Source organism: Pseudopipra pipra, chromosome 13 (assembly GCF_036250125.1).
Source record: "Pseudopipra pipra isolate bDixPip1 chromosome 13, bDixPip1.hap1, whole genome shotgun sequence".
Taxonomy (NCBI): Eukaryota; Metazoa; Chordata; class Aves; order Passeriformes; family Pipridae; genus Pseudopipra; species Pseudopipra pipra.
The window spans coordinates 20,494,896-20,519,339 of NC_087561.1; the positions used below are offsets into that span (position 1 = coordinate 20,494,896).

Genomic DNA, 24,444 nt, shown 5'->3' on the forward strand with positions numbered 1-24,444 from the left:
TGTTTGGGGGTTAAAAAGGAGGTTGATTCTCTCCAGGGCAGGGAATGAACACACTGAGGTAACCTGAGGTGATGAGTGGTGAGAGACACAGAAAACTGTGGGTGTTAAAGTTCAGGTGATCTGCTGGAAGAGAAGGAATGTGTTGAGGTAAACTGAGGGTCCCTGCAGTGGCCCAGTAGGGAAATGTTGGGCTGAGCCCTGAGTTGCTCCTGTGTGGGGCGGCTGCAGTGAGGCCGAGCCCTGGCCCTGGTTTGCCAGCCATGGGCAGGGGGCTCTGTGCCAGCCGGGGAGCAGCGGGGCCCCCGTGGCAGAGAGGGCAGGGGGGCTGTGGAGCTGCCCCCGGGGGGGAGCGGGGGGGCCTTTCCTGGGCCTCCTCCAGCCCCCCTCGATCCCCGGGGGCTGCGCTGCCCCCCGAGCTGTTTGGGGCAGAGAGTGCTGCCAGCTGCGTGTGCCTGTGCCCAGCCTGGCACTGTCCCACAGGGACACAGTAGGCACAGATCATTGGCCCAAGTTGTGTTTGCACCAGCTGGGCCAGAGGTGCCGGGCAATCCATAGCAAACCCTGCTCAGCCTCCAAATCCCAGGGGAAGTTCTCCAAGCTGCTCATTGTGGGACAAAAGATACATTGAAATGGAACCGAGACACTACTAAGTTTCCCAGGAATCCCAGTATTGCTGTCCTAGAACTTTTAACAGCTTTTTAAGCTTTTTATGACAAGAATGGCTTTCTTCCTTTGGATGAGTCCCTCGTAGGATTTGGGGTTTCTTTGGATTCTGAATCCCTCCCAGGGCCCCTGACACTGGTCAGGAGCGGCAGGACAAACAGAGTCAGAGCTCCAGGCAGGCACAGGGGCTTTCCCCCAGAGTGGATCCAACTGCTGCCCCCCAGCCTGGACAGGTGGGGATCTGCTTTGGCTCCCGGGCTCCTGCCAGAGACAGAAAGTGTTCCGTTGATTGGAATGAGGATCCCGTAACTTCATTTGCTGGAGGGTCCCTGGGCAGCTGATCCACTCTGCCCCGTGTCCTGCTCTCAGTTCCCTGCCAGCCAGAGCCACCTGTGCCAAGGGCACGAGCACTTACAGCCTGGCTAGGGAATGGGGGACTGGTTTGTGCACAATTCACCTAGAAAGTCAACGAGGGGATTGTTGGAGTTCTGGCTCCTTAGGGAACCTGCTGGGAGTAGAGAAGCACAACCCCCAAATCTCCAGCTGTGGGGGGAGTTGTGGAACGTAAACCAGCACAAACCCAAACTCCCCCAAAATGACCGTGGAGAGCAGGACCAAATAAGGGTCAGTGTCCCTGTGGAAAGGCAAAAGGATTGGTTGGGACTTGGATTGTCCCTTGGGAGATGCTGGTTGCCGGGATGCAGAGAAATGCCCTCCCTCAGGCTGCCAAGATCTCTCAGTGCAGGGGCTTTGGCCAACAGGGGCAGCACAAAGATTGTTCTCTTTGTGGGGCCCGAGGTTCGGGTTCCGGTCTCAGCTTTGCAGGTTTGGATGAATTCTCCCTACAGCCCGCAATTCCAGCCGAATTCCTGCTGGAACAGCCTCCCAGTGCCTCCTGGAGCCCGGATCTTCCCTTGCAGAGCTGCCGCTTTAGGCGTCAGGTTTGCCAGGAAGCAGCCACGGTTCCAGGTTTGCTCAGCGGGATCGGGACAAGGACAGGTTGATTTTCCACCGACTTTGCTGTTTCTAACCCTCCTCCCCCGGCCCCGCTGGTGTCCCTGGGGGGACTTGAGCGAGTTCCCTGGAATTCGGCCGGTTTCTCCGCCCCGGGCCGGGCTCCAGGGGATGTGTTGGCCCAGGAGAAGGCGGGGGCCGGACGCGCTCCCGGCCCGGGGCGAGGCAGCCCCTGAGCACGGGCGAGGACGTCTGTCCGGGCGGGAAGCCGCTGTCCCTTCGGAGCCTCGGGAGTGGCCCCGGGGAGTTCTTTTCCCCGAGGAAAGGGATGCACAATCCGGCCTGAGGAGCCGCGGGCCAGCCCTTTCCCCGTGCCCACCCCACGGGGGCTGTAGGGCACAGCTCCAGGGCACAGCTCCCCCATCCCCTGGCAATAGGAAGCCCAAGCAGGGCTGGGTCGCTGTCTGTCTGTCGCTCCGGCCTCCTCCCGGCCCGCGTTCCCTGCCCAGCTGGGACTGCCCAGGGAGCCCCGAGAACGTTCCTGGCGGAAGCAGGAGCCGCCGAGGGCTTCCGTCCAACTCCGGGCCCGAAAAGCAGCCCCGACCTGAGCCCCCCCGGCATTTTGGGTTCCGAAGGCTCACCTGGAGGAGACGCCCCCCCCGCAGGCGGGACCAGGCGGCGACACTCGACCGACGCCTTTGCCCTCGGAGCGAGGGATTCCTCCGGACTCGTTTGGCTCCTTTATCCCTGCAAATGAGCTCGGTTGTCGCACGAGCACCTTTGCAGCCGTTGGGTGAAGCCCGGACACGGCCGGAAAACCTCCCTGAGCAGGGCAGTGATGAATTGGTGCCCGTCCCCAGCCGGGCACAGCCCAGTCAACGCGCTCCCTCCGGCCCGTGCCTGCGAAGGGCTCCTGCAGCGACTGAATAAAAGCGCATTTCCTGACTGTATTTCTCTGCGGTCTTGCCCCTCTTTTGACTCGCGCAGCACCGTCCGGTTGGAGCATTTCTTGGTTTCCTCCCCTGTAGCCGTTTCCCTCCCAGGCAGGGCCTTCCCCGTCTGCAAATAAAGAGGAAATGTTTCAACGGGATTTTGAAAAAGCAGAGGGTTTGCCCCGGGAGGGTGCGAGTTGCCGAGGAAGCGGGGGAGAGGAAGGAGAGCCTCAGGTCTCACCTGGCAGGTGTCAGCTGAGCTGCACCTTATGGATGGCGGGGCAAAGAACTGCTGTGGGTAATTGCCGAAGTTCCGCAGGCAGAGCTGGGAGCAGCCTGTGCCCGAGCCGCGGCACGGTCAGTGCCAGCTCCTGGGGCCGCCTGAGGACAGACAAAGGGACACGGGGACAGACGGGCAGCTCTGCTCGGGGGCCCGGAGCGTGGGAGGAACGAGGGAACGGCTGCCCCCGTTCTTCCCTGCCCCGGCAGGGCCCCGGCTCCCCGCGGCCGGAGCGGGCCCGTGGCCGGAGCCCCGGCGGGCCCCAGAGCCCTCGTTCCCGGGGGGCCCTGCGGGCGGGAACCTCCCGGGGCCGCGGCGAAGGGGGAGGCGGGCGATGTTCTCCCCGGGAGCGGGTGCGGTGGCCTCGGGGGTGCCCGAGCGGGGGTAGCGGGCGGCACCCCCCCTCGGGGGTCCGGGGATCGGCCCGGCGTGTCCCCGCCCCCCGGCCTGACCCTGATCCTTGTCCCGGTCCTCCTGCCGAGCTCCATGGCCACCCTCGGTCCTCCGACGCGCCGATCGCTCCCGCAGCATCCCGGTACGAGCTTCTTCCACAAGCTCGGGACGAGCGCGGCTCTGCCGGCTTTGAACGGCGCGGCCAGGGCGGGGCCGGGCCGGGGCGGGGCCGGGGCGGGGCCGGGGCGGAGCGGGGCCGGGGCGGGGCCGGGGCGGAGCGGGGCCCGCACAGGTGTGCGAGGCGGGGCCCGTCCAGGTGCGCGGGGCGGGGACGGGCAGGGGGCGGGTCGGGGCGGGGGTATTTAAGCGCCGGAACTCGCCCCCACTGCCATTTGCTCGGGCAGTGCGCGGGGAGGCAGCAGCGCCGCGGGAGCCTCTCGCCGCCGCGGCTCTTTTTCTTTGCTTTTGTTTTTACCTTTCTTTTACTCTTCCCCCTTTTTTTCGTTCCCTCCCTTCCTCCCCACCCTCCACCCGCTCCCCGCACGTATAAAGAGGATATCTTTTCATATTTAACATAAAAATACGTGCAATCATATCGGGGCAAAGGGGGTATAAATTATTAATAAAATCCTCATAAGTAAAATTAAAACCCCCAGTAATTGTAATTTAATAAAAACATATCCTTTAATAATGAATAATATAATAAATGTTGACAGATTGTATTATATAAAAGAGATTAATTATTCATTTATTAATAATTAATGAAATTTTACTTGTACATAAATTATGAAATTAAGATATCAAGTAATAAGTAAAAATGAATATTCACACTACGATAATTAATAATCTTATACCCATATGTATATGTCGTATTACATAGACATAATATATCAGATGTATATACACTTTATAGATATAAAATATAAACATAGATTATATAGAATCTTTAAGAATCTAATCCCCCCCTTCCCCCCGCTTCCCGCCCCTTCTCCCCCCCGTCCCCCCCTTCCTCCCCGACCCCTCCCTTCGCCCCCCTACCCCCCCATTCCCCCCTCGCCCCATCCCCCCCGGGCAGGGGGTCCCGGGATGGGAGGAATCGCAGGGCGGATCTCCCCGCCCCCCGGCCGGTCCCAGCCCCGGCTCCGCGTCTGCACGAGGAAAGCGCCGCCGTTCTCCCCCGACCGGGCCCCGGCAGAGCCCCGGCCCGAGCGGCCCCGCCGCGATCGGCCCCAGCGCCCGGCCCGGAGCGGCTCTTCTCGCCCGCGTTGCCGGGGCACAGGCGGCGAGGCCGGACTGGGATGAGCCCGGCACCGATCCTGGTTCCCGTCCGGATGCCGAGCCCCATCCCAGCCCCAAACCAACCTCGGTCCTCCGGTCGCGGTCCCGGGGAAGGGGGTCCCGGGGTGGGAGGGGAGGAGTTTCCCCCCCCCCTGGCCCCTCCCACCTCGGGACTCCCCGTCCCGGGAGGCGGTCGGGGGCCCCCCCGCCGGGGGAGTGGGGTCCCGCGGTGGGAGGGGTCAGAGCGGGGAGATCCGCCCTGCGATTCCTCCCATCCCGGGACCCCCTGCCCGGGGGGGATGGGGCGAGGGGGGAATGGGGGGGTAGGGGGGCGAAGGGAGGGGTCGGGGAGGAAGGGGGGGACGGGGGGGAGAAGGGGCGGGAAGCGGGGGGAAGGGGGGGATTAGATTCTTAAAGATTCTATATAATCTATGTTTATATTTTATATCTATAAAGTGTATATACATCTGATATATTATGTCTATGTAATACGACATATACATATGGGTATAAGATTATTAATTATCGTAGTGTGAATATTCATTTTTACTTATTACTTGATATCTTAATTTCATAATTTATGTACAAGTAAAATTTCATTAATTATTAATAAATGAATAATTAATCTCTTTTATATAATACAATCTGTCAACATTTATTATATTATTCATTATTAAAGGATATGTTTTTATTAAATTACAATTACTGGGGGTTTTAATTTTACTTATGAGGATTTTATTAATAATTTATACCCCCTTTGCCCCGATATGATTGCACGTATTTTTATGTTAAATATGAAAAGATATCCTCTTTATACGTGCGGGGAGCGGGTGGAGGGTGGGGAGGAAGGGAGGGAACGAAAAAAAGGGGGAAGAGTAAAAGAAAGGTAAAAACAAAAGCAAAGAAAAAGAGCCGCGGCGGCGAGAGGCTCCCGCGGCGCTGCTGCCTCCCCGCGCACTGCCCGAGCAAATGGCAGTGGGGGCGAGTTCCGGCGCTTAAATACCCCCGCCCCGACCCGCCCCCTGCCCGTCCCCGCCCCGCGCACCTGGACGGGCCCCGCCTCGCACACCTGTGCGGGCCCCGCTCCGCCCCGGCCCCGCCCCGGCCCCGCTCCGCCCCGGCCCCGCCCCGGCCCCGCCCCGGCCCGGCCCCGCCCTGGCCGCGCCGTTCAAAGCCGGCAGAGCCGCGCTCGTCCCGAGCTTGTGGAAGAAGCTCGTACCGGGATGCTGCGGGAGCGATCGGCGCGTCGGAGGACCGAGGGTGGCCATGGAGCTCGGCAGGAGGACCGGGACAAGGATCAGGGTCAGGCCGGGGGGCGGGGACACGCCGGGCCGATCCCCGGACCCCCGAGGGGGGGTGCCGCCCGCTACCCCCGCTCGGGCACCCCCGAGGCCACCGCACCCGCTCCCGGGGAGAACATCGCCCGCCTCCCCCTTCGCCGCGGCCCCGGGAGGTTCCCGCCCGCAGGGCCCCCCGGGAACGAGGGCTCTGGGGCCCGCCGGGGCTCCGGCCACGGGCCCGCTCCGGCCGCGGGGAGCCGGGGCCCTGCCGGGGCAGGGAAGAACGGGGGCAGCCGTTCCCTCGTTCCTCCCACGCTCCGGGCCCCCGAGCAGAGCTGCCCGTCTGTCCCCGTGTCCCTTTGTCTGTCCTCAGGCGGCCCCAGGAGCTGGCACTGACCGTGCCGCGGCTCGGGCACAGGCTGCTCCCAGCTCTGCCTGCGGAACTTCGGCAATTACCCACAGCAGTTCTTTGCCCCGCCATCCATAAGGTGCAGCTCAGCTGACACCTGCCAGGTGAGACCTGAGGCTCTCCTTCCTCTCCCCCGCTTCCTCGGCAACTCGCACCCTCCCGGGGCAAACCCTCTGCTTTTTCAAAATCCCGTTGAAACATTTCCTCTTTATTTGCAGACGGGGAAGGCCCTGCCTGGGAGGGAAACGGCTACAGGGGAGGAAACCAAGAAATGCTCCAACCGGACGGTGCTGCGCGAGTCAAAAGAGGGGCAAGACCGCAGAGAAATACAGTCAGGAAATGCGCTTTTATTCAGTCGCTGCAGGAGCCCTTCGCAGGCACGGGCCGGAGGGAGCGCGGTTGACTGGGCTGTGCCCGGCTGGGGACGGGCACCAATTCATCACTGCCCTGCTCAGGGAGGTTTTCCGGCCGTGTCCGGGCTTCACCCAACGGCTGCAAAGGTGCTCGTGCGACAACCGAGCTCATTTGCAGGGATAAAGGAGCCAAACGAGTCCGGAGGAATCCCTCGCTCCGAGGCAAAGGCGTCGGTCGAGTGTCGCCGCCTGGTCCCGCCTGCGGGGGGGGCGTCTCCTCCAGGTGAGCCTTCGGAACCCAAAATGCCGGGGGGGGCTCAGGTCGGGGCTGCTTTTCGGGCCCGGAGTTGGACGGAGCCCTCGGCGGCTCCTGCTTCCCGCCAGGAACGTTCTCGGGGCTCCCTGGGCAGTCCCAGCTGGGCAGGGAACGCGGGCCGGGAGGAGGCCGGAGCGACAGACAGACAGCGACCCAGCCCTGCTTGGGCTTCCTATTGCCAGGGGATGGGGGAGCTGTGCCCTGGAGCTGTGCCCTACAGCCCCCGTGGGGTGGGCACGGGGAAAGGGCTGCCCGCGGCTCCTCAGCCGGATGTGCATCCCTTTCCTCGGGGAAAAGAACTCCCCGGGGCCACTCCCGAGGCTCCGAAGGGACAGCGGCTTCCCGCCCGGACAGACGTCCTCGCCCGTGCTCAGGGGCTGCCTCGCCCCGGGCCGGGAGCGCGTCCGGCCCCCGCCTTCTCCTGGGCCAACACATCCCCTGGAGCCCGGCCCGGGGCGGAAAACCGGCCGAATTCCAGGGAACTCGCTCAAGTCCCCCCAGGGACACCAGCGGGGCCGGGGGAGGAGGGTTAGAAACAGCAAAGTCGGTGGAAAATCAACCTGTCCTTGTCCCGATCCCGCTGAGCAAACCTGGAACCGTGGCTGCTTCCTGGCAAACCTGACGCTAAAGCGGCAGCTCTGCAAGGGAAGATCCGGGCTCCAGGAGGCACTGGGAGGCTGTTCCAGCAGGAATTCGGCATGGAATTGCGGGCTGTAGGGAGAATTCATCCAAACCTGCAAAGCTGAGACCGGAACCCGAACCTGGGCCCCACAAAGAGAACAATCTTTGTGCTGCCCTGTTGGCCAAAGCCCCTGCACTGAGAGATCTTGGCAGCCTGAGGGAGGGCATTCTCTGCATCCCGGCAACCAGCATCTCCCAAGGGGACAATCCAAGTCCCAACCAATTCCTTTTGCCTTTCCACAGGGACACTGACCCTTATTTGGTCCTGCTCTCCCACGGTTCATTTTGGGGGAGTTTGGGTTTGTGCTGGTTTACGTTCCACAACTCCCCCCACAGCTGGAGATTTGGGGTTGTGCTTCTCTACTCCCAGCAGGTTCCCTAAGGAGCCAGATACTCCAACAATCCCCTCGTTTGACTTTCTAGGTGAATTGTGCACAAACCAGTCCCCCATTCCCTAGCCAGGCTGTAAGTGCTCGTGCCCTTGGCACAGGTGGCTCTGGCTGGGCAGGAACTGAGAGCAGGACACGGGGCAGAGTGGATCAGCTGCCCAGGGACCCTCCAGCAAATGAAGTTACGGGATCCTCATTCCAATCAACGGAACACATTCTGTCTCTGGCAGGAGCCGGGAGCCAAAGCAGATCCCACCTGTCCAGGCTGGGGGGCAGCAGTTGGATCCACTCTGGGGGAAAGCCCCTGTGCCTGCCTGGAGCTCTGACTCTGTTTGTCCTGCCCGCTCCTGACCAGTGTCAGGGGCCCTGGGAGGGATTCAGAATCCAAAGAAACCCCAAATCCTACCGAGGGACTCATCCAAAGGAAGAAAGCCATTCTTGTCATAAAAAGCTTAAAAAGCTGTTAAAAGTTCTAGGACAGCAATACTGGGATTCCTGGGAAACTTAGTAGTGTCTCGGTTCCATTTCAATGTATCTTTAGTCCCACAATGAGCAGCTTGGAGAACTTCCCCTGGGATTTGGAGGCTGAGCAGGGTTTGCTATGGATTGCCCGGCACCTCTGGCCCCAGCTGGTGCAAACACAACTTGGGCCAATGATCTGTGCCTACTGTGTCCCTGTGGACAGTGCCAGGCTGGGCACAGGCACACGCAGCTGGCAGCACTCTCTGCCCCAAACAGCCTCGGGGGGCAGCGCAGCCCCGGGGATCGAGGGGGGCTGGAGGCGGCCCAGGAAAGGCTCCCCCGCTCCCCCCGGGGCAGCTCCACAGCCCCCCTGCCCTCTCTGCCACGGGGGCCCCGCTGCTCCCCCGGCTGGCACAGAGCCCCCTGCCCATGGCTGGCAAACCAGGGCCAGGGCTCGGCCTCACTGCAGCCGCCCCACACAGGAGCAACTCAGGGCTCAGCCCAACATTTCCCTACTGGGCCACTGCAGGGACCCTCAGTTTACCTCAACACATTCCTTCTCTTCCCAGCAGATCACCTGAACTTTAACACCCACAGTTTTCTGTGTCTCTCACCACTCATCACCTCAGGTTACCTCAGTGTGTTCATTCCCTGCCCTGGAGAGAATCAACCTCCTTTTTAACCCCCAAACTTTCCCCTTCCAGCCCACTCCTGGTTACCTCTTCTTGAACACAAAAGAGTCATTCTCTCCCCTAGAGATTACCTTCTTTTTAACCCCCAGAGTCTTCCCTACCTGCACACTCCTGATTACCTCTGTTGGACCTCCAAATATTCATTCTCTGCCCTGCAGATTTGCTCAAGTTTCACCCTCAGAAATTCCTCTGCCTCTCCCCTACTGACTGCCTCACTTTGTTCCAAAATGTTCCTTCTCTCTGCTGCACATTGCCACAGATTTGACCCCCACAACTTTCCCTACAAGTCCTCCACGGAGTACATCATGTTCACCTCTCAATATTCATTCTCTACCATGCAGATTACCTCAGATATTGCCCCCCCAATTTTCCCTACGAGTCCACAACTGATTACCCCAGTTTACCTCAGGATGTACATTCTCTGCTCCACATGACCTCAAATTTTACAAACAGAATTTTTCCCTACCTGCCAAACACTGACTGCCTCACTTTAACCCAAGGTATTCATTCTCTCTGCTACAGATTTTACTCCCAAAATTCTCCTTACCTACCCACATGTAATCACCTGTTCTGTACAAATACATGTTCATTCTCTACCCTGTGGGCTACCCCAGTTTACCCTAAAACACTTCCCAACTGTCCACCACTGAGTACCTCATTTATCCTTCAAAATACTCAGTCTCTGCCCTGGACGTTACCTCAAGTTTTACCCCCAAAGGTTTCCCCCCGTCCTGCCCACTGCTGACTGCCTCAGTGTCCATCAGGAGGTACATCCTCTCTGCTACAGGTGACCTGAAATTTTACAAACACAAATTTTCCCTACCTGCCCACCACTGACTGCCTCACTTTATCTCTAAATGGTCCTTCTGTTCTCTACAGATGAGATCAACTCTTACACCCAACATTTCCCTTCCTCTACATCACCCATTTTCTCTTCCTGACGCCCCAAATTTCCATTCCATCCCTACACATTCCCTGAGTGTTTCCCTCCCAAGCATCCTTCCCTTCTTCCCTGTTTAATAACTCACACTCCAGCCCCAGGCTCTCCGCTCCCCCCTCAGTGGGACCCCTCCAAAATGCCACCTCCCTCCCCTCTGCAGCACCTCACCTTTTCCTTCAGAAACAGTTGCTGGGTCCCCTCGAAATTATCCCAAGTCTGCAGCTACAAATGTCACCTCTGTCCCTGCCATGTTATCCCAGGTTTCCCCAGCTGGGAGCTGCAAGGAATTCAGGCCAGTGAATGGACATCAGGGAACAGCTGTACATGCAAAGGCAGAAAGAGAACATCTGTCAGCAAAAGGCACAAAGAAGGGGACAGGCTTCAGAAAACATTTCTGCAATCTAATGAAGAACTCTTTCCAGTTTCCCAGGGAGAAGAACAGGAACTCACAGCCACCAAGGCCTGACAGTCCCCTGCAGCCAGAGCTCAGCACACACCCAGAGAGGCAATTCCAGCATCTAAAAGAAAAAAAAAAAAAGAAGAAAAAAGTGATTTATTTTGTTTTAAAATTATTTTAAGTTGTTCAAAGCAAAGCAAGCCTTGCTCTGGTTTCAGCTGGGTGAACAGTAAGCGGTGGGCACAGGGCACGTCATTAATGCCCAGGAGATGGTGCTTTGTGGGGGAAGAGCAGCTGATGGAGTTGCCCAGTCCAATTCCTGCCCCAGGCCTGACTGGCCCAGGACAAACCCTCTGGCAGGCAGTGGTTTTGTTCCCTCTAATGGTCAGTGCCCCGTGTGTCCCTGTGGGCAGTGCCAGGCTGGGCACAGGCACACGGAGCTGGCAGCACTCTCTGCTCCAAAGACACTTCTGGGCTCCTTGGCAAACTGCCTCTGACACTTGGTTTTCTCCAGAAGAAATTAAGGAATTGCTCATGGCAGTTTGGAGATGAAGTTATCCCAAAGGCAAGGAAAGAACAAATATTCCTGTCAGAGCCCTCGGGATCTGCTGGGCTGAATTGGGAAGGGCCCATTATCTGCAGAGCAAATACAGGACAACCTCAAACACAAAGCCCAGACTGTCAAGGGGGGCGTGAAAGCACCACTGGGACAAAACTCCACTCTCCTGATTCTTTTCAGGGACTGCTCCAACCCAGCTCTGAAGCTGCCAAGCCCAAACTGTCCCCAGCGCTCTGGAACAACAGGATCTTCCCAGGGATGATGCATTGGAAGCACAGCCCTCATTCTCACCCTCCACACGCTCCCAGGCTCCCCCCAAATTCAGGACAAGGGGCCAAAGGCCACTCGGGCCGGGGCTCTCTCTGCCTCTGCGGGCTCAGGGACTGCAGCCACCAGGGCCCTCCAGCACGGACAGCCTGGACCCAGAGCAGATCCCTGGGCATTAGCAGCGTCCTGGGCACACCTGGAGACAGAAACCATCAGCCTCTGGGACAGCACTTCATTGCCAGCACACACAGCCTGCCACATTTAGGGGGACAGCTCTGGGACCACAAAGCCCAGTCTGACCCAGTTCTCCTGGGCACCAACACGGACTCCACAAACCCACAGGAATGAGAATGTTCTGCTGCTTTGACAAACTTCAGCCCAGCTTTGCAAACCTCAGTCCCTGCAGCTCCTGCTCTCCAGAGCCCCGTTCAGGGCTGGCTCCAGTTCCCTGGAGAACCTGCCCCAGCCCCACTCTGGGCCAGCCTGAGCAGAAGCCACTGGGCTGCACAAGGAAGAACCCTCCCCTGGCTGCTGCAGCTGGAGGGAGATCCAGCTCCCAATGGAATGCTGGCAACAGCCTCCCAGAGGGTCTCTCCCCAGCCCTTGGCAGTGGCTCAGGATGGCAGCAGCTCCAGTGCCAGCTCGGTCCCTGCACGAGTCCTTGTCCCAGCCCTGCCACACGGACACCCACGGGAGACACCCACGGGCACACAGGCCTTGCTTGCACAATTCCTCACCCACAGCTGAGGGAAAGCCACAATATTAAGAAATACCCTGGGTTGAGAGCACTCATCACTCCAGTCCATCAGGACTTGGAGGCAGTTGGGTAGGCAACAGACCCAAATTCTAATCCTACCTCTACATTTCTAACAGGTTCTCTTAGAACGATCCTGGACAGGAACTCAGACAACAGAACCCATAGACTGCACAAGCAATAACAGAAGGTTTGCCATGAAGAACAGGAGTTCCTTGTTTTCCTTAACACTCTGGGACTGTAGGACCCAATCTTTGCAACCAAGGGACACCAGAGATGTGATTAATACTTAAACCTCTCCCCCGTGGTTCTGTCTCAGAGAACTGGGCCAGCCCCGAGCTACTCCCAGGTGCCTGCAGTGCTTTGGGGAGGGGCAGGACAATGTCCCACTTCTGCTTGGAAACATTCCAGATGAGGAAAAGCCTCTTCCCTTCTCTCTCTCTGACCCAGAACCAAAGCAGTCCTGTAGGACAACACGGACTATGCACGGAAGGCCCGAGTCAGTGGGGGAAAAAGCCTAAACAAACCAAACCACCCCAAATTTCAAGATAAAAACATGCTGCTTCCTTAACAGGAGCACACCAAACTCATTGAAGCCAGAGAGGAAATTACAAACAAACAAATAAACAAACAAAAGACCCAAAAAGATGCTTTGCAGTGATACATTCCCTGGTTGATCATTCCAAAGGAAATTCTCCACAGATCAGAAGCAAGTACCAACACTTGCTTGTCCTCTGTTGAAAATTAATGACTTGAGGGGCTGGACATGTCCAGTGAGGGTTCAGGGGTCTGGTGGGTCCTTTATGGCTGATCCCGACCGGCCCAGGCCAAACCCAACCACCCCATGGCTGCTCCATCCCAAACCTGGGGACAACATTCAGACAGTTTGGAAATACTCCCCTTCCCTGCTACTCCGTCCTTCCTTACACACCCAGTGCCCAGGGAGCAAATGCCAACAGCAGGAGGAGAGAAACGTGTCCCTCTGACTTACCCCACCCCACGGGCAGCACCAGGAGCCCCCAGCCCGGCCGGCGGGGCTGCAGCCTCTTGCCTTTGGCTGCTCCCAGCCCAGGGCACTGGGCAGAGCTGGGCTGGAGCAGGGCTTTGGCCTGGCCTGGAAGAGAGGAGAACAAGGCAATTAAGGGCACTGGGCAAGTCAAAGGCTCCTGCCCTTCACCCTTCTCTTCAATTGCTCACTAAAGAGTTTGAGCCATGAAAAATCCAGGGGGGACAACAAAGGAAACGTGGCCTTTTCCAGCATCTTTATTCCTCTCTACTTCAGGCACTAAAAGGAGGCTCATCTTCCTCACTGCATTCCTTGCTCCATTGGAACAGAACCTTCTTCATTCCAAACCCCCCTTGGGAGTTAGTCAATCCTCTGCCATTGGACTTTGGGCAAAGGAAGAGACACCTGGGATGCTGGAGCCCAGGAAAGGAGGGAGAGGAAGCTGACAGGGAGAGGATTCAAGGCACTCCAGAACTCAGAAATATGTTCATGCCTTGCCAGCCCACCCCAATTCTGTGCCACCCACCTGAGCTGGGCAGGTGAGGCCAAGGCTCCCCTTCCTCCTGCCAGTCAGTGTCCCAGCACACGGATCCCCGTGCTGGGCAGCACTTGGAAAAACTTGGGAAAGGCAAAAGGAAAATGGCACTGCCTGTCAGAAAACAAGTGTCTGTGAACAAACCTGCTGGACAAATTTAATCCCATCCCTCTGCTCCAATAAACACAGGGCAGGCAGGTCTCCCCAGCCCAGGGGAGAAGAGGAAGGAGAACTGCAGGAACACAGGCAGGCACAGGCAGCTCTTGGCACTTCTTCCCTGCAGACCTCTCTGCACTTGGGGCTCTTGGCACTTCATTTATAAAGAAGGGGGGGACAGCAGCCCAGGAATGCCCCTCAAAAACAGGGGCCTGGGCAGCTGGAGATAAGAGGAGGGGAGTTGTGAGGGGAGACACAGAGAGAGAACAGGAACAGGGGTTGTTTGGGAACAGGCTGTGTGTCCAGCAGGGAGGGGAACTGGAAACACGGGAGGCTGGAGGAAGGCAGGGGGGGAGCACGGGCCTGCCTTGGATGGATCCTTTTTCCCTTTGCTCAGGGGCCTCAACTCCACCCTCTCTGAGAGCAGCAGGGAACTGCTGCAGGGGAAGAGTTCATTTAGGCACAAGGCAGCGATGCAGCCACTGGGGCAGGGGAAGAGGGGACAGGAACTGAGAGCAACTGACACAAAAATGACACAATCACCACTGAAAGGGACTTTATTGAGCTGCAACACAAACACAGTCACAGCAGGCCAGGGCCAGAGGTGCCCACAGCACCACCAACACAGCAGCTGGGCTTGCAGGAACACCCTCTACTCAAGTTATGGAGCCAGGGGCTGACAGTTGGCATCCATCCTAAAGATGCACTCAGGCATCAGGGCCAAGTCCTGCCCACTCACTGCACAGTTCAGCCCCAGCAGCAGTGGCATTTTCTGCCTCTCCCTCCAATAGCATTTGGGACCCAACAGTTCAATGCTGGGGAATTTTAGCTTCATCAATGTTTTACAAAGTTGTGCTTCCTGAGAACTGGTGCATTTTTGAGTGTTCCTGACTCTTCCAGTGCTGCACTTGCCAGGATCCTTTGGACCTGGTGTTTTGCTGACAGACAGGGCACTCCAGGAAACAACTTCCCCCCAGTCATGGAAGAATAGGAACAGCTTAAACAAACCCAATCCAACACATGGGATACAGATTTCGGGGATACAAAAGGAAAGGAGCAAGGCATCCCATCCTGACTGCCCCAGAGACAGAACTGTGGCTCAGCAGCAATCCCTCCCCACGGCCCCCTCCCGCTCCCCCCCAGCCCACACGGCAGCCCCGGGGCAGCCGATCCCGCAGGCTCCGGCACTGGGACAATTCCTGCGGGTGCCTCCACCCCCGGGGAGGCTGCGGGGCGGCTCCAAGGGGGTCCCGCTGGCCAGGCTCTGCCCAACCAAGCCGGCTTTAGGCCAGGCCTGGCACTGGGGGGCCGTGGGCACGGGCAGGTTCCCGGGAGCTCCCCGTTGGCCACCCCTGGAGCGCTGGGCAGGCGCCCGGCGGGGCCAAGGGTGGAGGGCACGGAACAGCTGCACACACCTTGGCTGCCTTGGCCCAGCACACACTCACTGCACCTGCAGCCTTCAGCCAGGGCCCCTGAGCACACACAGCCCTCAGGGGCAGCAGCCCCGGGGCTCAATTCTCAGCCAACTTCTCATCCTTTCCTTTGGTCCTTTGAGCCCTGGGCAGGGCAGAGACATGGGAGAAGCACCTTCCTGTCATTGATCCCAGAGACAGCAACTCTGTTGTTCATAAAATCAGTACAATAATTACTGGGATTAGTGGATGGATTAAAGTGTTCCAAAACTTTGTAGCAGGTGGTGGGAATCCTGTAAATATGTCCCACCAGTGGGGAGCAGTGAGTTGTTCTAACCTGATGCCCAAAGGTCACTAATTGACCCCTATAGTTACTGTTTGCATTTGATGATCAAGTCAAGTCTTATTTCGAATTTGCAGGGCAATAATTTGCACTTACATACAAAAATCCCTGGTTTACTTACATTGAAGTGTGTTATTTTTCCAGCACGATATCAGTCGGTGCACTGCAGCAATTCAGGAGACAAAAGCCAGTTAATTTTTGCAATCCAGGATGGGAATACGGTCCTCCAGATCAGTTCATTGGTACCCATTAAGTCATTCTGTGCCTTATTTCTTTGTATTACAATATACACACTATGGCATGGACTACTTTTGCCTCCCCCTGTCATGACTCTGGCACGGGTTAGATGCTCCTGCTTTCCAAAAGTGCTTCCCACTCATAGATTTGGCTGACCCAGCAGTGAGCCATGCATGCTCCCTCTCTTCTCCCAGCACTTGCTCTGGGGCTTTTCCCCATTTCCCCAGTGATTTGTGCTCACTGTCCAGGGGATCTACACTTGTTGCTTCAACCACAGGGCCATTGGCAACTCCCTCCCGAGGCCTCGCTCCTGCCCCGACCCCTGCTCTGGCTCTGGCTTGGATCCACCATCTCCATTCCATGGGGCTGCCTTCCTGAGCAGGGCCTGGCCTGTGCACCCTGGAGGAGCTTTTTACCCAAGGCCTGATAGGGATTTCAGGCCCTCTTATCATTTGTTGTTCCCACTAAAGCCCAATAACGTACTCAGAGCCACTTCTCCAACAGGGTCTATCTTGGGCTGGCTTCCAGTAACTTCCTATTCCCAAATCCTAAGGGCACTTCCTTCCTACCTGGAACAGTTCGTTGGGATACATGCCCGGAATAAAGACAAGTGCCACAAACATTCAAACACACGAAATATCTTTATTGCAGTGAGAATCAAAAAGTTAAAAAGGATACAAATGAACGACCTTATCATGTGGCATTAAAACAAATACTAAGAACAGCATTCAATACAGTATAATATTAACTAGTAAAAAGGGAGTCAAAGGGATACCAAAAAGGATCTTAACACAATATTATGGGTAACTATTGACATGATATTTGGTTAGTAAAAGGGGACATTAAAGGGAAAATATTATGAATACTAAATAAAGGGTATTAAAGGAACACTAAAGGATATTTAAAGTCTTCCTTCTCGGTGGCTTCCCATCACTAAACTGTGCCCACCCCCACAGCCAGGCAGGGCTGTCAGGATCTGCAGCAGCTGGTCGGTGCCCATCCCTTAGCGGGCGTCCCCGCGGAGCAACACAGGCTCGGGGGCAGGATGAGGATCGCTCAGCTCAGCAGTCCTCACAGCCCATTTGATCAGCTCCACATTACACCACGTAGGGCCAGGACGCAGTGTAAGGGGAGGCCTGAATGGCAGCCAAACCCCGCCTGATCATTGCCTGGTGGCAACAGTCTGGGCCTGCCCTACTTGTAGGGCAAGGGGCCAGCGACCCCTGCCCACATCATCTTCCTCTCACCATCATCTTTCTCACCTCTATGGATGACCTCTACCCTTGTGTTTCAAGGGGAGAGGTATCTATCTGGCAAGCTGTAGCAGAACCAAGGAGGAACTCAGCTCTCATAACAGGGGATATCAGGCTGACTTGCTGAAAAGCACAATGGACCTTACAATTAGCTTGTGCCATCAAGTTCCATTGTACCATACTCGAGCCGGTTTCACATCCTAATAGGATTTCTTTCTCACGCCTCTATGCTCCATTGATCATCTCATTCAAAAGTTCCCCCCTTACATTACCCTACTTCTGCCAGAGGCTCCAAGTGGCATCATTAGCACTGGCAGGAACCTTTAGTTGCCCCTCTCTGGCTCGTATTGGCCACAGGTCCGGAGCCTGTTGAATTGCTCCCTGAGCTGTTTCAAACCCTCCTGGCTGCTCATTTCCCACTCAAACTCACACTTCTGCCCTGGGACTTTATGGCACGGGCCAAGGATTGGTCCCAAAGGAGGACCTTCTGGTCACCAAAAGCCAAACAAACCAGTAAACTGCTGGGCTTCCACCTTGCTCTGGGGGTGACAAAGCCTGAAGTCACTTGCCTAGTCCTGGGCAACACTTCCTGGGGACCACAACGCCACTGAGTTCCTAAAAATATCACAGGTTGGGGAGGGGCTTGAATTCTGTCTGGATTAACTCCCCCCCTTTCTTTCCACGTGCTGCACTACTCACTCTAATGGTGCTTGTACTCCCTGAACCATTCCCTCACCCATCCAACCATCCCTTGTCCCCTCTCTGACAAGGACAGTGGCTCCAGGTGTTCTGCCACACTCCCAGGGCAGAGGGTGGGACTGTGCAGCCACCCTTGAGGGGGGGAAACGTGCCCAGGGAAAGGGAACTGCCCTCAGTGTTCCCCAGCACAAGGCAGCCCTTGGAAATATCCACTGCAATGGGACACTCAGGGACAGCAACAAGCACCTGCACAAGGGTGCTCTGGCACAGGACCAATTTTAAGCTCAGCTTTTCTCTGGACCACTTCACTTTGTTTGCCACCTCATCCTGCAGTCAAAACTTGCTGCCCTTGCAACCTTTTAGGGTGACCATAAATTAGAGGCCTCTGCTCCAGCACCCACAAGGGCCTGAACCGTCTGACAGGATCCATTTTTCCAGGGAATTCAAAGCTCCACCTGAGGACCATGGTCTTTTCTCACCCATCCCTGTGCTGGAGCTTGGCCTCTATCTCACTCTGCTTTCAGTTCTCTCCATGGTTGAACACTGGCAGCCCTGGCCCTGGGTGGAGCTCGGCATCCTGATCCCATCCCTCCTGGCCCCGGAACCGCTGGCTCAGCAATGGGGGGCCCTCCATTGCCAAGGGCACGGGCCCGGCGGGGCTCACGGGGGAGCAGGAGGGCAAAGGGTTCCAGCCCTCCTGCTACAACCTTCCACCACTACAGCCAACAGAGGAGCCTCCCCAGCCCTGCCTCCCAAGGCATCCTGAACTAACCCAGCCCAACTCCACAGGACAAACTGCTCCCTGTCTGCCCAGTCCAGTCTAATCCCAGGTCATGCAGAACAACTACTCAGGAGATCAGAGACTCCAGTCCATCTCTTCCGAGCACAGGTTTGGCAGAGTTTGGCAAATAGGGAAACTGAGGAATTCCCCAGTTTGTTTTTCCCACTTTAACCCCTGTCACACCAATCACCTTAACACTGCCAGTCCTTAATTCTCCCTCAGTTGGGTTAAGGACTGAGGAAGTTGGACCTGTGTCTGACCAGGACACGTGCAAACCAAATGCTGGGGACTGGAACACACACCTTGCACTCCTGCAGCTCTTACCATTACATTCAAGAGAAAACAGCCAATTGTACCATCACTGCTCGTTTCTTAATCCCAATCCCACACTGCTTTGGCACTTGGAGCACCACTTTTATCACCCAATTACAGCCCATTAGAGAGCTCCCTGTCTAGCATGGACAGCTACACCTGGGATACTCTCAGCAATGCCTGAATCCATTGCAGGGACCTTGCTTTGAGCTCCCCAGGGCCGGGCACCCCGAGGATCTCCCCGAATAATCCTTTCGGTGCGCGCTGGAGTCCTCGGGGTGCCCCAACCCGGGGGCACCAACAGCACTGTCCCTCCAGGGGGCCAATTTGGTCCCAAGGCTTCAATGGACAGCCCAAAAGGCATTTCCAGAGGCCTTCTTTGGAACCCACCAACGGGTACGGGGAGGAAGCCACAAGAAGGCCTCATTTATAAATGCAGGGGGATCTTGCCTGTGTCCCAGACCGGTCCGGGGATCTGAGGCCCTTCCCGAGAAAATCTCGGTGCCGGCGTGAAGGGCCAGAGATCCCTTGGAGCCACGGGAGAGCAGGCACAGAGTCCCTCCTGCAGGGCCAATTCTGCTGCCTGAACTCAGCTCTTCCAAGAAGCCTCTAAGATTCAGCTGGTGACTTTTAGAAGCCAGGCATTCCTTGCTTACAACACCCTGCCATGATCCCAGCCCCACGGGGGTCCTGGCAATCAGCTCCCAAAGGGCACACACAGGTATCTCCACTGCAGATGATGGGAGGGGTCAGCATTACATGAGGGTTCATCTTCCTTCCCTGCATTCCTGTTCCACATTCAGGACAATCCCCACACTTATCACCATACACACCTACCCTTAGAAGGTCTCTGAGGGGCTTCACCGAGGGCCTTCCCAGGTCTGCTCTGTCTGGAGCCCTCAAAGTCCTCAGTGCCTGCCTGAGGAACCTCAAGACAACTCACCTGCTTACACAGGCACTTGGTGCTGCTTGGCTGCTGCCTCACTTCCCTTCTTCCTTCTTTCTTCACCTCCCTTGGTTAGTCCCTTTAAATCCCTTGGCTCAGCTCTGTGCAGTTTCCAGGCTACATCCTACTGCAAAAAGGATTAGCTCTTGTTACATCTCAACACTCAGATATCATTCCCTCTTTATTCTTCACACTTGGCCATTAGGCCAGGGTCTCATTATTTAAAGCAGAGTTTGACTCCTCAGTGACAACAACAGCTACAGCCCTGAATCATAACACAGGCTGAGACACAAACACGGATGGGAACTCTGAAGGATCCACTTTGTTCTGCTCACCAATCAAAAGGAGCTTTCTTAACTCAGGAATAACAGACCCCAGGTCCTTTTTCTGCAACTTTAGCTGCTATAGATGTGACCCACAGGACCTGCAAAGGCCCTTCCCACTTCCCCTGCAGGGCTGGCAGTGCCACCACTCGACACGGCCCCAGTGGCTGGGCAGGAACGGAGGGGCTGGGGCGTCCAATCCATCGGCCCAGGCGGCACCAGGAGTTCCTGCAGTTCCTGAGGGGAGAGCCTCAAGACAACAAAGGATTATGGAGATCATTTTAAACTTCAATATGCATATCTCCGGGAATATGGGGACTTTGACAAGGTCTACTGGTGCAACAAGGACACACTCAAGGCTGTCTATTGAAAGCATCTACTAGCACTCAAAAGCTGTCACTGTCCTTCTTTCAGGGGCAACTCAGGAAACTCTCTTTGCCAAGAGCCTCCAGGAGGATTTCCAGCTTTTGGGGCTCTCTTTTACCTATTTTTCCCATCACTGTAGCTGGGACTATCACCTGCCCTACAGAGGGAACAGCCCACAACGTTCACTTGCAGGGATGCCATTAACTCAAAGTCCCTTGTCAGGGGGGTCACTGCACACCTTGTCCTTTGTTTGCCCTCCCCAGCAAAGATGCTTCCAACAGTTCTGACACATCTGGCACACCCAGAGCTCTCCTCAGGGAATGCTTTAGCTGCTTAAAGGCTGCCCTTGCACCATCTAGCCAAGGCAGCAAATGCTTACAGGCTGTTGGAAAAGTTGCCTTAACAGTCTTACCACACATCCAGAGGGAGCAATCCAGAGTCCACCCCGTCCTACCATTCCCAGAAAGGCAGTTCATGGGCTGTCTGGGGCTCAGGAGTCAAGTGGCTTCTCTTCTTCCTTTCCCCTTTCCAGATTTTCTCCTTCAAAGGCAAAGGTTTCTTGGCTTTCCTTGCTCAAGGAGATGCAGCAAAGGCCATCTTTTAAATCCAATACTGCAAACTCCTTGAGATTGTCATTCAAGGTGGTTCTCTCAGGTCCTGCACTCATCAATCATCTTGGCCATTGGTTCCTTGGCAGGTTCTTGCATTCACATCCTACAAGCAAACCAGGATGAGCCAATTTAGCTGTTACTGCAACCAATCCAAGCTGGCATTCTGATTTTAAAGGATACTGGCTTTGCCTTACCCATATAGATCCCACATTAGGGGTAATACCTACAGGTTCTGCCCTCTTCCACTCTCCTGCAGTTCCACTGGCCCACACCACAGGAACAACTGCAGCTGCCACTTCAGTCGGGACCTTGCTGCTGACAGGAGTTATTCCCGGTACAACAAGAGCTGCTGCTCTGACACATTTAGTTCCAGCAATTACAGTTTCAATATCCCCAGTTTTCAATTTCATTTCTGCCTCAACTTTTCCACTCAATCTCTTGCTAGCACAGGTTTGGCTGAGTTTGGCAAATAGGGAAACTGAGGAATTACGCAATGTTTTCCCAATTTAACCCCTGTCACACCAATCACCTTATCACTGCCAGTCCTTAATTCTCCTTCTCTTGTGTTAAGGACTGAGGAAGTTGGACCTGTGTCTGACCAGGACACGTGCAAACCAAATGCTGGGGACTGGAACACACACCTTGCACTCCTGCAGCTCTTACCATTACATTCAAGAGAAAACAGCCAATTGTACCATCACTGCTCGTTTCTTAATCCCAATCCCACACTGCTTTGGCACTTGGAGCACCACTTTTATCACCCAATTACAGCCCATTAGAGAGCTCCCTGTCTAGCATGGACAGCTACACCTGGGATACTCTCAGCAATGCCTGAATCCATGGCAGGGACCTTGCTTTGAGCTCCCCAGGGCCGGGCACCCCGAGGATCTCCCCGAATAATCCTTTCGGTGCGCGCTGGAGTCCTCGGGGTGCCCCAACCCGGGGGGCACCAACAGCACTGTCCCTCCAGGGGCCCAATTTGGTCCTAAACTGCAGGGAGATCTTGCCTGTGTCCCAGACCGGTCCGGGGATCTGAGGCCCTTCCCGAGAAAATCTTGGTGCCGGCGTGAAGGGCCAGAGATCCCTTGGAGCCACGGGAGAGCAGGCACAGAGTCCCTCCTGCAGGGCCAATTCTGCTGCCTGAACTCAGCTCTTCCAAGAAGCCTCTAAGATTCAGCTGGTGAGGTTTAGAAGCCAGGTATTGCTACACACTATGAGATATTTTAAAAGCTTACTGAGTGAAAAAACATCAAGCTTTTATCAGTGACATCTGATCTCAAACAGACAGCTCCTTTCTCCTTTCAGTACAAAATTATTTTCATGGAATCATTTCATAGGAAGTGCCCAGGAACCCCAGACTGTGCTTTCCATAACAGAAAATAAACAGAGGGAAGGAGCTTTGCACGAGTGTAACATACTCCAGAACACACCTGACTTTAGTTTTACTCTTGATGTTCAAATAGAGCAGAAGACAAAAACACCAGCAGGAGAGCTGGCACATTACCCATGGTACCCTGAAAGTCCACCTTAAGAGAGCTGGAGAAAAATCGCAGTTGTGCCAGTCCCTTTTGCCTGCAGATGGCTGGGGATCCTCTCCATCCACCTCATGCTCTCCCAACAGCAGAAAGGGTGACCTCGGGGACATGGTGGCACTCCACATCCTGCTGAGAGAGCAAGGAAACCTTTAGCATAAAGGGGAGTTGGAATCTAAAACTTCCTTTCCTGGGAGCTTTGTGAAGCCTGCAACCAAGAGGGGGAAAATTTGCATCTCCTTTGGTGCAGGTGTCAACAGAGGCCAACAGAGCTTGCACCTTTTTCAGACAACTGTGCCCCTTTTGGCTCCCTGGCAGCTCCAATGGCACCAGAACCCCCTTCCAGCACACACACGGCTGTCACACACAGGCACCCACACACCTTTGCTCCAGCCCACACGGGGCCAACATTTCCTCACCCTGCACATCCCAAGGGGAGTAGTTTTGCTAGAGAGCACAGCAACCCCCCTGTCCTCACAAACTGCCTCCCTGCAAAGAAAGGAATAATTTCTCCTGGACACTTCGCCCACAGTCAAGGGCTTTTCAAATGTGCTCAGGGTCCCTCCCAGCTTCTGCCTGTCCTTGCATTTAAAGGCATGGGCATGTTTCAACAGCAGAACCCAGCTCCTCCCTGGCAGTACAAGCCCTGCTCTTACCTGGACAGACTCCCGGGCTCGGCACAGCTGTGGCTCATGGAGCAGCTTCCCAAGGCCCTTCTCTCTCCCCGCAGGAAGCACAACTCGCCTCCACTGCCCAGCACCAGGGGAAACCACGAGCCAGGCTGCAAATTGACACAGAACGAGCAAAAAGCATTAATGCAGCACCAAAAAAAAACAAGCTAAAGCAGTCTTGGCCTCGTAACCCCGCACAGGGAAAGGCTTTGGAATTCCAAAGCAAAACTTGATCCACCCAGAGAGCACCAGCCCCGCAGCCCTGCCACGGCTCCCCCAGGGTCACCCGGCAGGGAAGGGGTTTACCCGGCCCCCGCTGCCCAGCACAAGGCGCCCCTAAACGCCCCCCGGCTCCCCCGGTCCATAACCCATCGGCCAAGGCGCTCTCCCCTCCGCAGCCCGGGCAGCAGCGGGGCCGCGCCCTCAGCCCTCACACACAACCGCCCGCACCCGCCCCGCCGGCCCTTTATACCGCGGGCCGGCAGCGCTGCCCAATCAGCGCTCGAGCGCCGCCGCCCAATCCCAGCCCGCCGGTCCCCGCGGCCCCGCCCCGCCCGCTCGGCTGAGGGAGATCGGGAACTGGGGACAGGAACCTGCTGCTGGGGGAGAGCCTGGAGATGGAATTGCACACGGGCACCTGAAGCCCAGGCGATTTGCTTGCCTTGGCAAGGCCCTGTGTTGCTCCCAGTCACAGGAAATCTCTGTTTCCCTGCCCAGCCCTGGAGACAGGTGGCCCCTAAAATCCCCGGCAATCAGGAAGCACAGGCTGCAGGAGCTGGCAGGACCCAGTGGCCGTGTGTGCTGTGTGACACCGTGTCCTGCAGCCCCACGGACCTGCACAGCAGGGACAGGTCCTGGCAGCGTTTCAGTGCCGAGGCCAAAGCTGGGGCTCAGGGACAGCTGGGGCACGTGGCAGCTCTGGGAATCTCTGCCATGGATGTCTGGCCATTCCAGGACTGCCTGCTGGGCAAAGGAGCTTCTCTGCAGACTGTGGAACTAACAGGTCTCGTGGACTGTAAGAAGCCAGAACTGCTGCAGGACTGTAGAGGAATCTGGGTCAGAAGAGACAGTTCAAGGTCTCTAAGTCTGACCTCCTGCTCAGGCCACAGTCACCAATGGGATCGGACCGGGCTGCTCAGGGAGGGGTCCAGTCATGTTTTGAAACATTCCACGGATGGGGATACAACAACCTCCCCAGGCAACCCATTCCATGAGCGACTGCCCTGACAAAATACCTTCCCCTCCTATGTGGTTGGAAGCAA

At 56.3% G+C, this 24,444-nt stretch overlaps 4 long non-coding RNA genes across 8 annotated transcripts; 1 reads left to right on the top strand and 3 right to left on the bottom strand.

The window, feature by feature from the left end:
- Positions 1-2,544: 2,544 nt before the first annotated feature.
- Positions 2,545-3,206, bottom strand: LOC135421216 (uncharacterized). The gene is made up of 2 exons (XR_010433914.1): positions 2,791-3,206; positions 2,545-2,676 (listed from the first exon to the last, which is right to left on the bottom strand). It is a non-coding gene; the product is annotated as an uncharacterized LOC135421216 (long non-coding RNA).
- A 2,671-nt stretch (positions 3,207-5,877) lies between these two features.
- Positions 5,878-12,662, top strand: LOC135421687 (uncharacterized). The gene is made up of 4 exons (XR_010434168.1): positions 5,878-6,293; positions 6,408-6,825; positions 10,445-10,600; positions 11,159-12,662. It is a non-coding gene; the product is annotated as an uncharacterized LOC135421687 (long non-coding RNA).
- On the bottom strand, positions 6,838-10,540 carry LOC135421688 (uncharacterized). The gene is made up of 3 exons (XR_010434169.1): positions 10,473-10,540; positions 10,191-10,340; positions 6,838-7,619 (listed from the first exon to the last, which is right to left on the bottom strand). It is a non-coding gene; the product is annotated as an uncharacterized LOC135421688 (long non-coding RNA).
- Positions 12,663-13,600: 938 nt separating the features above from the next.
- On the bottom strand, positions 13,601-23,514 carry LOC135421686 (uncharacterized). Of its 5 annotated transcripts, none has more exons than XR_010434164.1 (7): positions 20,781-21,942; positions 19,677-20,252; positions 17,214-17,556; positions 16,172-16,257; positions 15,573-15,614; positions 15,177-15,314; positions 13,601-13,623 (listed from the first exon to the last, which is right to left on the bottom strand). It is a non-coding gene; the product is annotated as an uncharacterized LOC135421686 (long non-coding RNA). The 5 variants fall into 5 exon arrangements; XR_010434165.1 differs by having other exon boundaries at positions 13,609-13,623; positions 15,177-15,253; XR_010434167.1 differs by lacking the exons at positions 13,601-13,623; positions 15,177-15,314; positions 15,573-15,614; positions 16,172-16,257 and adding exons at positions 22,484-22,643; positions 23,168-23,514 and having other exon boundaries at positions 16,342-17,556; positions 20,781-21,082.
- Between the last annotated feature and the right edge of the window lie 930 nt (positions 23,515-24,444).